At 45.6% G+C, this 16,585-nt stretch overlaps 1 protein-coding gene across 1 annotated transcript in view; it reads left to right on the plus strand.

Moving 5' to 3' along the window:
* The window catches only part of LOC308182351 (gap junction beta-5 protein-like), a gene marked incomplete at its 3' end in the record, with an annotated part of 107,907 nt that overhangs the window by 11,869 nt on the left and 79,453 nt on the right, over positions 1 to 16,585 (plus strand). Inside the window, exons 6-9 of the mRNA XM_080566819.1 lie at positions 5,054 to 6,739; positions 6,842 to 6,914; positions 11,714 to 11,855; positions 13,574 to 13,694. The remainder of the gene's footprint in view (positions 1 to 5,053; positions 6,740 to 6,841; positions 6,915 to 11,713; positions 11,856 to 13,573; positions 13,695 to 16,585) is intronic.

Below are 16,585 nucleotides of genomic sequence, written 5' to 3' on the forward strand. Positions count from 1 at the left end.
CTGGGTGGCCACAGGCTGGGAAGAGTCAGCGAGTGAGTTCAAAGGGAGTGAAAACATTTCATCTGCTCAAAGACAGCTCTACTGTCTACTGACAGTTTCTTAGTGGCTGTCATAAAGACTAATGATATTTAATAGTAAAAAATTAAAAAATAACTCTTGTATAACAGCATTTATATAACGCATTTGAAGGCTTTAGGCTCAGCTTGCTGAGGAGGCAAACTCGTGCCCCTTCCCTAGCAGTACTTGCTGGAAAACTCCATGGATGTGATATTACCTGTACTGGGTCAGAGCAGTGATCGTGGTGTTTTCTGTCTCTGTGGGACAACTGGTATCATTGCTGCAGAGGTAAGAAGTGGGACTTTTTTGGGAGAAACGTGCTCATCTGTTTGTATTCCCTCTGACCCAGCCTCAGCTACTCGCAGGAGGTATGGGAGCAATAATAGCAGAATAACCCACTCAAGCAGGTCTTGCTCTTAACCTTCATAATTAGTCTTTTCAGCACTGAAACATGAGGCTTATTATAATTTCCCAAATTTCCGTTTTCACTAGAAATAACTGTCTATTCTTCTTCTCTCTACGTATATTTTAAACCATTTTAATCTAATTGTGCTTGGAAAGGTCACACTCCTTACTGGAAGGCAGGGCTTCGCATTGCAGAGCAGGCTGCTGCACAGGGTGGCTGATGTCTTTTGGGATGCCGTGACACAGCTAGTGTGGCAATGCAAGGATTTGGGCCAAGAGTTTCACACCCTTTTAAAGGGCTTTTGGGTTTTTTATTTCTATTCAGATACCTACTGAACACCTGAGTTAAGATACAGCTTTACAAGTGTGTGTGTTCTTAGTGGCTTTGTGTTTCACAAATTTCATCAAGTTGTTTTATGAGACTGTGAAAACTTTGCATCCATAGCATCCTATGGCTTGGAGAACCTCAGTATATCCTTTTTTAATTTTTTTGGGGGGAAAAGGCATCTTTTCTTCTTGGTTTCAAATCTGGATGAGGACTGAGCAGTGGAAGAAAAGCACCATCTGCTCCTTTCATGTTTCCAGGCTGCACAGACCAGGGAACAGCCCGCAAGCTCTCGGCGGTTTCCTCACCCGAGGCACCTGGGCTGGTTCAGTGGCATCCCAGCCCTCTGCTCTGTGCTGCACCCACTGTCGCAGCCCAGAGCTGCAGCTCTCTGGGGACGGATGCAGCAATGAGTGAGTGCCCCCCCAGTGAGAAAAGCAGCACATCTGCAGAGCAGCAGACAGAATTCGCCAGCTGTAGTCACAGCCAGGCTGATCTTTAAGATAAATGTTATTTAAATTGCTGTATCTCAGCTACTGTGGAAGCTGCACACCTCAGCTTAGCGTGCTAAATATACTTTATTAATTGCCTTGCTCTTTGCGTACACTGGAGGCTGGTGCATCGTTAAATATACCAGGAGCATTTATTCCTTGAGGTTTTGTTCCTTATTGAAGTATTCCTGTTCTTAATGGCTCCCTTGGATGGGATCAGGTTGGACCTGGAATATTGCAACTTGTCCTGCTTTTCCTTTCCTCGCTGAAGCACTACAGTACAATACAGTGCTTCACTATCTGTATTTAAGTACATCATGCCTGTACAAAGCAATATCATTAGATTAGAGGGGTAAATACCTTCCAAGAGCATTTAGTTCTGCTATTTGTCTGTATTGCTGTGTTATCTAAAGGCTACAGCTGAGACTGTTCTTTGCATTGTGCAAAGCCTCCCAAAGTGCAGTTTGCAATCTAAGCAGGCAATTAGACAAGTGTCAGGGTATAGCCCATCCACAGGTCAGAAACTGAGCCCCTTTCGTTCAAGATGGTTCACAGCATGATTCATTTTAGAAAGTGCAAGGAATAGAACCAACATCCAATTTTTTGCTTATTGCCTCTACTGTTGAGTCTCAAGTAGCTGCGCTGAAGTTGCTGCTTTCCGACCAGCATATAATTGGCCCAAGAAGACAATTCAAGAATGGTGATCAGCCACTTCAGAAACCCACGCTGCATTGGCTTCTGAATGGAGTGTGTCTTTGAATTCTTTAACGTACTCTTTCTGAGCCTGCATGCATTGACAGGAGAGGGCTAGATGTGGTTTTCAAAGGGGAGAAGGGGGCTTCTTTTGCATTCTTTTAAAAACACCTGCCTCTAGCCTTGTTGCTGTAGAGAGGTAAAAGCTGAAAGCTTTTCTTTCAGATGGGAACAAACCTATCCTGGAAGATGTAACCTGGCTCCACTCCATATCACCAGCTAGAAGCGTTCTGGGGGCTGGGCTTGCTTGACTTAGAGTAAGGGAAAAACCTTCTCAGCTCCAAATAGTGTGTGTGGTTTTTTTTGTTTATGAGCCTCTTCTTTTTTTACAGCCCTATTTGTTTTTGTAGTAAAAGGTGGTGAAGCACCTTACCCAGCAGTGTTAGTTACACGCACCGGATTACACCAAGACCCCTGTTCCTTCCCAGTGCCGCAGTGCGTGGGGAGACAAGCACTGCGTTTGCAGAGACGCTCTGCTGGGAGACCAGGCAGCGGGCTCTGAGTGCCTTAACAAACGTTCCTGGGACCCGTGATCAGCCTCTGGAGCATCTTGCATTTGCAGAACCCCAGCCCCTTGGTAGCCTTGTTTAAACAACCCATTCCTTCAGGCAGTTTCCAGTCTGCTTCCTTCCCTGAATGCTTTTGTAAAGGAAAACACAACAGCAATCACCAGGCAACACATTATTGTATTATTCATGCCCAGTAGTTGAGGATGATTGAGGTGGGGAAAAGGAAGAGAAAAACCCTGCAAAATTCATTACAGCTTCGGCACCACAGAACCTCGCGGGATTTGGGATATTGCGGCTTTAATCGGAGCTAATGGGTCCCCGCTGCATAAGAGATGTCTTTGAGTGGATGGGCTGAGCGAATGTGGTTCCCTGCCTGGAGTGTGCGCTGGTCAGAATCCAATCCGCCTGGTGCAGGTCTGTGAGGAGGGCAGCAGGAGGTGTCCTGGGTGAGCAACAGCAGTGACCCACTGCTGCTCTGATCCTCTTGGCCTCAGGATCTCTTTACACATGCTCTGCCTTCTCTGCTGAGGCCCTAGATTGCGTGGGGCAGATGCTTCCCTCGGTGTAGCCTCGTGCGATGCGTGCCACGTTTCATTTCTCGTGTCAGCTGGTTGCTGCAGTACTTCTGTTACTGTAATTCCTTTGCGTTTCAGCCTATTGTAGTACAGATGTATTGTAAGCACAAGCACAACTTCTCAATTCAAGGCAATGATTTAATTGTTGAATGCTATTAGGTATATTGCTTTGTTTTGCAGGCAGACAACTTCCATATTTCCCTAGTCCTTAGGCAGGGAAGGAGATTTCTATCTATCCAAGGTATTTATAGACCACATTATCTTAGTGTCTGCTATCTGATGTGTTTATCCTTGCAATGCCTGTTAGTTATTAGGTATGGTTGTTTTTTCTACTTTACAGGGAATGGGGAGAGGGGAAAGTAAATGTACACTGCTTAATGGCTTATTCAGCTAAGAGCTAAGGTAGACAAGGAACTCCACCCTGATACTTCAGGATTTTCTAGAACTCTCCCTCTTCTGTACAGAAAACACTGAAGCTTCAGTCTGCTCCTGAATCTTCAAGAGCAAGTCCCATGGCAGCAAAGAATGAAAATAGTTTTACCAGGGCCCCATTCCAGAAGTCCTGACCTTTAACTGAGAGGCTGCTGGATGGCTGCTTCCATCTTATTTTCCCATTTACTAGCCTGTCTGCTTCATGGCTCCGTCCAGCCTTGTTGCTGAATGCTACCGATTTCAGCACGACTCCCAGCAGACACAGAAGGTGGCAAGGGGTGGCTGAAAAGGGTTTTTCGTTTCCCCCTCAAGCGATGGCTGCTGGCTCTGCATTGCTGCTGTGCCAGGGTGGTGTAGAAGATGGCCCCGTAACCACTGGCAGAACCCTGGTTACTGATACTGCCTTTACAGCGCGACTGTTGGGGAGCAAACTGCTTCCCACAGCCCATGAAGTTGGGCAGCAACTAGAGGATGGGCACGGCTGAGCTGGTACGGTCTAATTAAATTCCATTGCAGGCTGTGTTGTGTTCTGTGCTCAAGCACAGTTTCAGCCAGGTTTAAATTGATTACAAGTATCAGCACAATGACAAAACACTGCTTTTGGAAGCAGATTTTTCACAATAAATGGTTATTTGTTTTTCTGCATAAAAATATTGGCTTGTCCAGGGTGAAACAATTCTCCTTCTCTCCCCTTCCACCTTCGTTACTGCCTGATTTGTGCGTGTAGTTTAATTAAAATCATACAGTATTTCCACAACTTGGTACGTCTCCGCTGCTAGCCATGTATTTGATTTATATACAACATTCCAGTGAAACTGCCTGGAAAAATTAAATAGACATGAATCGACTTGCCGCAGGCTTTTGAAATCAAACATTTCACAGCTAACTCCCCACGGACATCTCCTTTCAGCCTGATGCAGGATAAATGTTACTGTAAGCTGCTAAGCACAGGGCTACGTTAAAATGTAGTCATTAGGTTTAGGCTTTATAATTGTAGTTGTTTGCCAAATCATAGCTTAGGAGCCAGGGAGCACTTTGATTCATTACTTATGATTAGATTATTATTAAAAAAACACAAAACCTACTCGGGCTGTTAGACTTCTATTTTTTGTCTTGGCCTTTGGAATGACTCTACACCTGTGGCAAATGTCAGATGTTTGTAAAACAGTTTCAGTATAACGGTGTTTGATGAAGCTATTGTAAATGCTTTTTCTGTCTGTGTTTTATCTGGAGGTCTAAGCTGTTAGCTCTTGGATAGATGCTTATTCTTAGCTGAGCTGCAGCTCTTTTCAGAGGCTTAGTACATCATAAACAAAGTTAACTCCCTATCTGAATCTCAGCTTTAGTCTTTATCAGTGTGACTTGAGATAGACCAAGACATACCTGCTGCATATCATGCAGCAGGAAACCCAAAACATTAGCGTTGTTAGTCCACGTTCGTATATATGCCTTTCTTAAGAGCAAGAACAAACATCGAAAAGTGAAAGCCCATCCTCTGCCTTTCAGCAAGGAGACCCGGACCCCTGCGCAGCCTCCGTCAGCAGCAGCCTTTTGAACTCGGCAATGCTGTGCAGAAGGCTGGCTTGGCCTCACCAACAGCTATGAGCTGTGTCTCAATTTTCCAAAAGTGCAAGCAGAAAGAGAAGAAACCTCCTTTGTGCTTCCTAAATCGGCTGCTGGGAGCCCACTGATTCCCATGCACAACTGTGCGTTCGTTCAGAGCTGAGCTCTTCTGGTGTCAGTCACACTGGAGCTTCCATGGTGCGTCTCATCCTTCCTGCCTCATGCTAGATGGGGCTTAATCAAGAATTACTAGCATTATGGAAGGCAAAATAAGCCCATTGTGGGAATTGGGCTCAGCTGTGTCCTTTCATATAATTTATAATAAGTCTTGGGCTCTCATAACCTAATCACAAGGATTTGGGGAAGGAGAGAATGAATTTGTTTGTTTCCTCCCAGCCATAGGTGATATTAAAGTGAAGAAAGAAAAATTAATCTCGTTTTCTGATTTGTCTTATAAAAGATATGCAAATGGTATCAGGAGGTGTGATCAAAATGCCAGTGATTACTGGATTACAAAGAGTGAATACTAAAGCAGTGCATCTGGAAAGCAGCATTGTTTTGGCTCCTAAGTGCCATTTGTGAGGATGCCTTCCACCGATAGATTGCAAAATGCTGTGGGTCTGAATTTTCTTTAAGGTCATCCATGAAAGTACATTGGTCACACCAGGAGAACTGGTCTGAGGGATGCAGGGTGAGGACAGCTGGACACCGTGCTCCGAGCTCAGCCATGGAGCTCGCTCCTCTGTGCTGGCTGCCCTGATGAGTCGGGGGCAGGAGAGCGTAGCCTGCATCGCCGCCACATTTTACAGGCAGGAGGCACAGCTCTGAGCTGGCGAGGCAGAGCTTGGGAGCCCAAACCTCAGGCTCTGGTGGAAGAGGTTTCTGTGACCACGGGACCTCCATCTTGTGCCGCAGACCAGGCCGTGTGGCACAGCCCTGCAGCTGCCAGCAAGGAGCTGCACGGAGCTCCACTGCAGAGCTGCGGGCTGCTCCGTACCTCAGTCCTGCACAGAGACTAGTTAGGGCCCGAGAGACCTGAGAAAGGTCAAGTGGCAGAGGAACGTGACAGCCTGGCATGGATGAGTAAAAGACAGGCAAAGGAGACGTGCACCGCCAACACATGGGGGGGGGGGGCTGTAAGCTGGAGGAGCGCCCAGCAAAGGTGTTAGTGCAAAGTGCTTTGAACCGGGTCCTGGGTTCTTGTCTCTGCGCTGCCATGAAGCTTTTTGTCTTTGTCCTGCCCTCTGGCTGTGTTTTGTGCGGAGCTGGCGTGATTTGTGAGGCGGGTGTCAGCCTCCCCCTGCCTTCTGACCTCCGGAAATCCTGCTGCGCGGGAGAGAACCTGTCATCTCGTGTTTGCAAGCACTTTTCAATTTAATACATTTTAATCAGAAAATTAATCAGGAAACACCAGTTCAGCAAGATAATTGAACAATGAAGAGACACGATAATTACTGTTTAGTCTAATTAACTTTGTTAAGTCTTTATTGGGAACAGAGACTTCCTGAGTGAAACTTATTAAATGGTTCTCCCTGGAAAACAGAATCCCCATCAAGAAGCCTTTGTTACTCGTACTGCTTGGTAGGAGTTGGGTGCCTGTCTTTAAATCACGATTAGGGAAGCCTACAGGTGGGTTTTGGGCAAGCTGTAAATTACTTTTCAGTCTGCTCTCCTCCATCTTCAGTTCACTTGCATCTCTTATTCCTTGCTGTCCTCCCCTCTTCTTCCCAGGTCGGCAGGATTGGATTGCTGCCTCCGTGGCACCGCAGCAAGGGCGGGCATGGTCGGAGCCGTGGCGGTTCTGGTGAGTGCTTGTACGGGCCAGAAAATGTAACCTCAGCTCACAGCCTTCAGGAACGGAGCCTGCCTTCCCGCCTGCCTCGTGCTCCTCAGCTCTGACCTCTGTCCTCGCAGGCTCTTGGAGGCCTCAAGTAAATAAGTTGTGTTCACTGAGGATATTAAGAGGCATGAGGAGCAGCAAGTACTTGGGTGCTGATTAGTGTGAAAGAGTTGGCTGGTCTGGCCCAGTCTCTCCTCCGGTTTTACTTTGCTTTCCTAGTCAGAGCATGGCATTAAACATTTATAATTTCAGAATGGAGGATTAAAAATAAATATTGAAATGAACTTGATTGGCTCCTGATCTGCTGAGAGAGCTCTTTGGCCACAGTCCAGTAAGCAATGACCCACAGGTAGCTGTGCATTATTCATGTTAGGTTAGCTTGGGAGGATGAGAGAGACTCGGGATATCGACCCTTTAGGAGGAGCATGAAGGAATGTGATTTAATAATCTGTAGCTTGTGGGGTCATCTCCTTGAGGCAGCCAGCTACAAACTAGGGGGAATTCAGGACTTTAGATCTTGCTCTCGGTTTCTGTCATGCCAAACCTAAAACATCTTTTAGTAGCCAAGGGATTTACATCCATGGAGCTGGGCAGCATCTGGCCTCCCTGGGGAGACGGGTGCTTACAATAAGGTTCAATCCTGCTGCTGTGCTTGAGGTGAGGCTGGATTGTTTTCTGTCAATGCTGATGAGTATTCTAAACCACACAAATGCCTATACAGTAGAGCAGCTCTGTCTTTTCCAAAATCCAGGCATTTTTAATGAGCTCAGGAAAAACATTCTGAAAAAAAATTTTAATTACTTCCCTGTTTCTCCTCAGGGAGAAAACTCTTCCTGCCTTCTGCCCATGGACCCTGCCGTGGGCATGGGCATCAGCAGGCAGTAGCTGTAATCCCGTTTCCTCAACACCTGCTATATTTGAGGTCCTGAGGTGGAGGCATGTGCCTTAACAGGGGGATTATACAAATGTGGGTGGGTCGGTCCTTCCAAAATGCATACTTGGCCTCACTTCAACCTTAACATTTTCATTAAAACTAGGGTACAGGATTGCTCCCCACAAATCCTGTTATCTCCTACAGTTAATTTGTGCCACTAATAGCCTGAGTGTTTTGAACTGCTTGTCAGTGAATGGCATTGTAATTGAATTTCTAATTTATTTGGTCCGGTTTATAATTAAAATAAGTACTCTCTCACTTATCGGTTTTATATGTTGCTCTTGGGTTTTTCTGCCCATGTCCTGCTTTTGAGGCTGCAAAGCAGTCTGTGTTGTGTTCAGCCCCGAAGCACAAGGAAGACAACTTCATTACTCGTCTCTTTTTCTGGGTCACCCAGTGGCGGTCGCTGTTTTGTTCAGCCACATGCTGAAGCACTACATATTTTCACGACTTGAAACATGGGTCTGTTGGGACCAAGCGTACTTGGAGAATGCAGCCTAACAGCCTTGCATACTTTTTATTTTCTTCTTTCTCCTCACTTGCAGTTAATTATTTTGTAAACACTACCGGTTACTGTAGGATCAGTCTATGGATCTGGCAGCAGAATTTGCCTTTCACCAGGAAGAGGCTGGTTTTTGTAGAGGGGCAACTCTTGACAACCTTTCTAATTTAATTTTTCCTTTCTGTCTTCTCCTGTAGTGTCATTTAGAAAATAAAACTGCTAGAGCTTTAAAACACTTCCCTGGCTGACGAAAGAGTTCATTATTATTTGAGATGGACAGCTAGGCAAGGTTAAAAGTTGTGAAATGAGAGAGGAAAGAAAACAAAACAGGAAATAAGTTGAAATTGCAAAGATGGGGGAATGGAAAGAAACAATACTTTTCTTCAGTGAGGCATTTAAAAGGGGCAATGCGTGTAGTTTCAAGGTGGAAGGAAAGTAGAATCCAATCCTTTTTTCATTCCTTTCCCTGCACCCCTTCCAGGAGTGGGGACAAGTAAATTGCTATTTTCTATTTCAGAAGGAGAGACAGGAACTGGTGAACCCCCTGGTTTTGTTTTAGTGTGGGTTGATGGCCGTGCACGTGGCTGACTCACCATGCCTTGAAGATTTATACCGTTAACACTTGTGAAGCTGACTGTGATGTTACGCAAATCACATCTTAAAAAGTTCTTTACTGTGCTTCTCTGAAAGGCAACATCCCCGTGGCAGGACTGCCTTCTGTCTGGTGCCTGTACAGCAAACAGCACAGTGCGGGATTCAAGAGCAGGATGGAAAGGGCAGAGGATTCCCTAGGCACCAACACAAGGCAAGTAATTAGGCATATCATAAAGCCTTAACTGGGGCTGCAGACTGTTCTTCGGGGTAGTTTTGACTCTGTAGACAGCGATCATTTGGCTGTGCTTAGAAAACCCTAAAGACAAAGACAGCAGAGCTGTGTTGGGTCTGCTTCCCAGATCTCACACCCTCGCTACAGCTCTGCAGAGCTGAAGTTTTGTTTGGCCTTGCTCTAGTGAAGAGCAGGGGAACATTTTCCCCCAAGAAAGCCATTCCTTCCTGAACTTGCCGAGCCTTTGTGTTTGTGCTGTGACATACGAGATTTGTCTCACCTTGCTGCTCAGAGCCACAAACACTTTTACTGCTCAATAGGCAGCAAGTCGCAGTCTGCTGAAAAACCTGCACCATGCTGCTCAGTTTTATCCTCTACCCTGCAGAACAGCTTTTTCACAGCTACTTGTGCAGCCTATTTCTTTTGTCATAAAACTTCTAGTGCTGTGCCTACAGCACTCACCTACATGTCTAATTTCGCTTCACTGTAACAGGCAGGCTACAGAATCTTAAATAAATGCTCCTTGGTCATTAAAGCCATATTTACAGAGACTTAACTGCTCTGTAATAGATGTAGAACTCGCTCTGCAGAATTGTTACCTCATAAATATACCAGAATAAGCAGCTGGTACTTAAATGCTTTGTAATGCATGGAAAGCTGTAATTTGCTGATTAACAATGGTTGATTGCAGTTGTATTGCAATAACTATTTCGTATCATCATCAAAAACCTGACCCATCTTGAAAAATGAAAGCACTGTTAGGGGTGCAGGAGAGTGACCAAGAGCTGGAGGAGTTTTGCCCCCTCGTTTTGAAGTGTTTGCAGTGGAGATGGGTCTCGGCGGTGGCAGAAGCCAGCTGTGGCAGGACTGGGTTCTCAGGTGCTGTAGGTCAGCGTACATCTCCTGTCAGTGCAGCTTTGCACCAGCTGAAGATCTGCTTCTTTATCGCTGAGAGTCCAATTCATGGAAAGCCGACAAAAGCCACATTTTCTTTTCTATTTTCACTCATTTTCCACCTGTAACTTGTAGGAGTTCCTCAGCAAGTCCCTTCACCACCATAAGTCTCTTCCTTCTGGTCTTTTCCTTTTGAGGTTGCTGGCATTGCAGGATACCATTTGCTCAGAACCTGGTGCATGTGAAATGGTATTTTTTCTGAAGCTCTCATGCAGCTTTGCAGTGTAAATATATACTAGTTGTTAATGTACCAATGCTACTGAATTCTTGCTAACTGACAGGATGTCAGTAGGATGTAGATTTACCTTTTGCATGGATTCCTCTCATCCAAAGGTGTATCCAGAGTCTTTTAGTCTTTACCTTAAATAACGTTGTGTCCTTGCTTGAAAAAAAAAGAAAAGGAAAAAAAAAAGAGGAGTCAAAAACATAAATTAGGTCTTCAAATGCATGTGCAGTTCTCTGTGACACAAACTTTGCTCTTGGGGTTTATGATGCTAATAAAATACTATTCACTGCTAACAGCTCTTTCCTTCCTAGCCTTACAAACTGAGACAAATAAGTGCATGTATTGAAGGAGTTCACATTTTATGTCTCTCTGCATCAATATGGCCCTGCTTTATTGACATTTTTAGGTAGAAACTGGCTAGTCATGCCTGGACTATATTAAATATTATTTATCGTTTGGACTGAGAATCCAAGCCTTCCTTGTTCTAGGTGGTTGTACATACAAATCAAAACTGTTTGTCTCCCAAAGAGCCCCTAAAGATGATTAGAATAAAAACTGAATGGGATAAAAAGACTTAAGAAGCAGTGTGTAGTATGTAACGTGGAACAGCATGCATGGTCTGTGTGATGGGGAAGTGTTAGGGCAAGGTTTGCAGCCTTGGAGGCACAGAGATTCCTGCAGAAGAGCCTTACTGACAGGCATTAATAAGGAGACCGCCGTAAATGTGCCGCTGTGTCCCAGACTGCCCACTCAATTGAAGGGCTTGTGTCTCTTATGAGGATCTGGACCCTCCGTTACATGCTTTTAGATTTAAACTGCCAGGTGCTTAGAAAGATAGTTATTTTAAGAGATCAGCAATAATCATTTTTTGTCATCCTTAAAATAAATCATGTTAGGAACTGCCTGAGCAGGGCAGCATAAGTAATTAGAGTCAGGATCCTGGACACGTGCCCTATCTGGCTCTGGCACAAGCGTGAATTACAGAGCTGCTATTCCTGATGAGGCAGACGTACTGCTGTGGCAAAATCTGGAGCGGCCTGGTTGGGAGACCACTAATGGTGAACTGATGGTGATGCTTTGGTACCTTGCTGAGGGCACTGAGGCAAAATCAGAGTGAGTCCCAGACGACTTGACCGTGAGAGGGAGCAGAGAGTCAAGCCCCGTGTCTTACAAGATACGGATTTAAAGATGAGTGATATTCGTTCAGATCTTGCAGTAGAATCTGTGATCTCTGTAATCCAAGTTCTCCAAACTTGTTAGATGACTTAATTTAACTTCCTGTCATGTATGTTACAATGCTTTCCTTTTGTTTTCCACCCAGCTTCTTGTTAACTTGGAATAATGACAGATGGCTCTGTCTCATCCAGAGGTTCGCATATGAAGCCATTCAGGGAAACCGCAGTGGAAACCTAATGCCAAAATCAGCCCTCAAAATCGAATTAACCTTTAGGAAGATCTTACAAGTAAGTGGCTTGTACCCTTCGAGGTATTCTGTGAATCATTGGCAACATGACTGGGCTAATTTAAGCATTTGTCGCAAAGGTAAGCTAGAGTCAAATACAGTTCCCAATTAGACGTGTGCAGGGGAAAGGGCAGGTAAACCTGCTCAGGTCTCTCCAGGGTGGCACTTCTGTGAGAGCCGGTTCTGGTCTGCCTTTCCGTTTTTGATTTTCCCGTGCTGCAGCTGGGTGCTGCTCTGATGGGGACAGCCCCAGCTCCGCCGAGACTGGGGATGTGGGTCTGGCCCCGCAGGGATGTTTGAGTTGGCCTGCAGTGTGCCATTCCCCTTTGTCTAGAAAATCTCTGCACTTAATTTGCTCTCTTTTTAGAACCTGGACTTGTTTCTAAAAATAGAGCTTTATTCTTCACTTTCACTTCCTAAAGGACAATGACAAAAGAGAGGGAGAGAGGGAGAAAATGCCATAAACTGGGACATTTTGTTACCACATTCAATGCACATCTGGGAGCTCTTTTGGTACATAATTGCTGCATAATGCTGTTCACAAGCTATAGCCTTGTACACATCCTATTGGAAGCTGTCATTACAATGCTGTAGTCCCTGTTTTGGAAATTGAGTGTGACCTGTTGGTTGGGTATATGACTCACAGAGTAGAAAACTCTCTGCTCTTCACTCCATGAGGTCTTGGTCAGGCCACTGCTGTGAGAGTTTTTGCAGCTCTGGAAGCCTCACTGCTCCCAAATCCACTGCTGAGCAGAGGGAAGTGGGCAGTTTAAGTCCTAAAGATGCTTCCCTGCCTTTCCTTGGGATTATGTAGGTTTTAATCATCTAGTTAACTAATTCCAAAATGTTGGGGTCCTCATCCAAAAGGCACTAAAGTCACACCACGATACTGGGGATAACTTCATGTGGTGTCTGCTCTCTTTACCAGTGGCTGGAGACGCAGTGCATTTTGGACATCTGGTGTCTGATGATGGATGAATGCAAGTTTAAAGCAAAGATGAACTGGTAAACTTCTACCACTGTCTTAACTTGGAAATCATGTCTGGCCATGCCACATGGCGAAGATGATAAATTGCTCTGAATGTGTGATCTGGAGCTATCAAATTTCCTCCCTGTCTTTCTTAACCTTGGGATAAATTAAATCAAATTCCGCTGTGAAGCCTAAAGACATAAAATTTGTTAGCTGTAACAGCGTATTCTGCCAAGCAGTCAGAACTCCCCAGTATTAATTACTTTATTCAGTAAGTTAAACAAATGATGTGATATCTGGATTCAGGGGGAAGCCACCCAGGAGTATATAAAAGATGCAAAGATATTCCTGCCAGTGAACATCCAAACTCTAGTCGCTAATTTGATGCGGAAAGCAATAATCTGTTCTAAAGCTGCCTCCATTCCTGAGCAATATCAAACCAAGTGCAAGCGTCATTAACGGAACTGCTTGAACAGTGCGTGAAAGTAATGATCACTTGTGTGCTGAGAGGGGTGGCTGCTGGAGGTCCTTGTTTCTCTTAGCTCTCAAGAGGGCAGCACCATCAGGAGGTGGTGCCCCCTCATCCCAGCCTGCACGCAGTTCACGTATGTTCCCCAGCTGCGATGAAGATCCCCCAGCTCTGCAAACAGAGAATGTATGAGCTCCAGGTGGGTCCAAAGCACCCTGACGTGTAGGTTAAGGTAATCCTGGGAGTGGACTGGAAATTCTTTATCTGATTTCTTTCACAGGTGACGCTGCGAGCATTGCTTTCTCCTGAAGAGAAAGCAGCTGGAGGAAGTAACATCTGAAATTGCCACAACTGTTTGTGAAGGCAGCACCTTGCCATGGCAGTCTTTGGCATCAGCAGAGGTGAGCAGGATGAAACTCAGAAACATCAGACTTGTAGTTTTTAAGGCCAGAAGGGACCATTAGATCATATATTCCAACTGATGGAGTTTCTTTCACTTACCCTACTACTGGTACTAGTAACTTGCATGTCTAAAGCATATCTTTCAGAGAAGTACAGGTCTAGGTTGGGAGGCTCCAAGTGATGAAGAGGCTACTGCTTCCAGTTTGTTTGAATATTTAATCGCCCCTAGTTTAAAGAAAATGCAAGTCTTATTTTGAATTCAAATTTGCTTGGCTTTAATTTCCATCAAGAGATCCTCTCTGTGCTCATATCTGCTAGATGAGAGAGCCCTTAGTATCTCATATTTTCTTCCTGTGAAAGTGCTTTACACTTCAATTAAATTATCTTTTGAATTTTTTCCTGATAAGTTAAGGAGATTAGTCTTTCTGCATTCTTCACTCTGATGCATTTGTTTCCCAATGTCTGAGTCACAGATTCACAGATTCACAGATTTCTCTAGGTTGGAAGAGACCTCAAGATCATCGAGTCCAACCTCCGACCTAACACTAAGTACTCCACTAAACCATATCCCTAAGCTCTACATCTAAACGTCTTTTAAAGACCTCCAGGGATGGTGACTCCACCACCTCCCTGGGCAGCCCGTTCCAATGCTTAATAACCCTTTCGGTAAAGAAGTACTTCCTAACATCCAACCTAAAACTCCCCTGTCGCAACTTTAGCCCATTCCCCCTCGTCCTGTCACCAGGCACGTGGGAGAATAGACCAACCCCCACCTCTCTACAGCCTCCTTTCAGGTAACTGTAGAGAGCGATGAGGTCGCCCCTGAGCCTCCTCTTCTCCAGGCTGAACAAGCCCAGCTCCCTCAGCCGCTCCTCGTAAGACTTGTTCTCCAGACCCCTCACAAGCTTGGTCACCCTTCTCTGGACTCGCTCGAGCACGTCCATGTCCTTCCTGTAGCGAGGGGCCCAAAACTGAACACAGTACTCGAGGTGCGGCCTCACCAGAGCCGAGTACAGGGGCACAATCACTTCCCTCGACCTGCTGGCCACACTGCTTCTTATACAGGCCAGGATGCCGTTGGCCTTCTTGGCCACCTGGGCACACTGCTGGCTCATATTCAGCCGACTATCCACCAATACTCCCAGGTCCTTCTCGGCCAGGCAGCTTTCCAGCCACTCATCTCCCAGCCTGTAGCTCTGCTTGGGGTTGTTGCAGCCCAGGTGCAGGACCCGGCACTTGGCCTTGTTGAACTTCATACAGTTGGCCTCAGCCCATCGCTCCAGCCTATCCAGATCCTCCTGCAGAGCCTTCCTGCCCTCGAGCAGATCGACACACGCACTTAGCTTGGTGTCATCTGCAAACTTACTGAGGGTGCACTGGACGCCCTCATCCAGATCATCAATAAAGATATTAAAGAGGACCGGCCCCAGTACCGAGCCCTGGGGGACTCCACTAGTGACCGGCCTCCAACCAGATTTGACTCCATTCACCACAACTCTCTGGGCCCGGCCATCCAGTCACTCACCTCTCAGCGCCCCCTCTCCAGATTTGTGTCTTGTAATAGAGCATGGATGCTGCAGATAGGTGTAGCATTGTTATGTGGAGCTCAGAGGTAGCCCACAGCCCTGGCGGTTGCTTCCAGTATCTGATTCTCCATGCTCACTGAGACAGGTCATGAACAAGCCTGGGACATCACACCAGTGCACAACTGGTCAGAGAACCCAACTGCCTGCATCCGGCTACTGGAGGCAAAACCTGCAAGAAGCAGTGTTTGAATCCAAATTTTGTTTGCAGCAACACCTTTCTGATGCAAAGCTATTATTAATGAACACGGGGGAAAACAGCCAGAGAGCTCCCCATAAGTCTTGTTTTGAGATGATTTTTCACTGTTCCTGTATCTCAATTCCGCTTTGATCTCTCATTTGTTTTCCTTCCCCATTTCTTTCCTTTCTGGTGGAAGATGGAGAGCAGCTACTGTGAAATAGGTGCTAAATAGGCACCTGATTTATTATCTTCTTTATTTTACTGAAGTAGTCATGCTTGTATTATCCTCTAGGCAGTCAAAGCATGTTTGTATTCAGTCCAGAGCTACAAGATCGGTCCTGCACCAGGAGCTGTGTGTTTCCATTCCACTGTGCTCTTCAGCCTAGTTGCTGGGATAACCGTTTTGTCCAGCTTATTAAATCCGAAGTACAGCTTTCAAAGATCTTTTCCTTTAGAACTTTTTTTTTTCTAACGAAGGACATATTAATAGGTCTAAGAATTGTGGCTATTTTGGGAAAAGATAAAGCATTAAAATGCAAAAAAGGAAAGAGAGGCGGGATGGGCAGGGAGGTTGCTCTTGCAGTACAATGCTCAGTTCATTAGCTTGCTCTGCCCTGAATAACTTTGCACATTTGCTGTGGCATTAAACTTAATTTATACTGTAAAAAAGAGGTGGGAGAACTAAAAAAAAAAAAAAAAAAAAAAAAGGAAGAAAAAAAAAGCGAAAGATCAATCCTGCCAGATGCTGAGTGCTTTCTTGCGAAGCGCTGAGTTGGCAGAAGTCAGAGCCGCTGAGCACCTCTCAAAGCATTCCTCCTCCTCCTGCTTTATTGTCAGTCTGCAGAGCTGGCCATAAAACAACACAGGAGATTTCCAATAAAATGAAAGTCTTGTCCAAGTGTTAAGATACAGGCGCTTCACTGTACGGAGTCATTCCAGAGGGTGAAATGCTAATTTGTCATCAGTCCTACGGGGAGGGGAAAAGAGATGTTATGCAGAGCAACACAGGGCCCCTGCATCCAGAAAGTCGGAGATAAGAGATGGTGGAGGGAATAGCGTTAGCCCAAGAGAAACACCCATGAAACTTGCCTTCGTTACTGCCCCAGCTCTGCTCTCGCTGACAGCA

This window comes from Anser brachyrhynchus (genome assembly GCF_964034855.1).
Source record: "Anser brachyrhynchus genome assembly, chromosome: 24".
Classification (NCBI taxonomy): Eukaryota; Metazoa; Chordata; class Aves; order Anseriformes; family Anatidae; genus Anser; species Anser brachyrhynchus.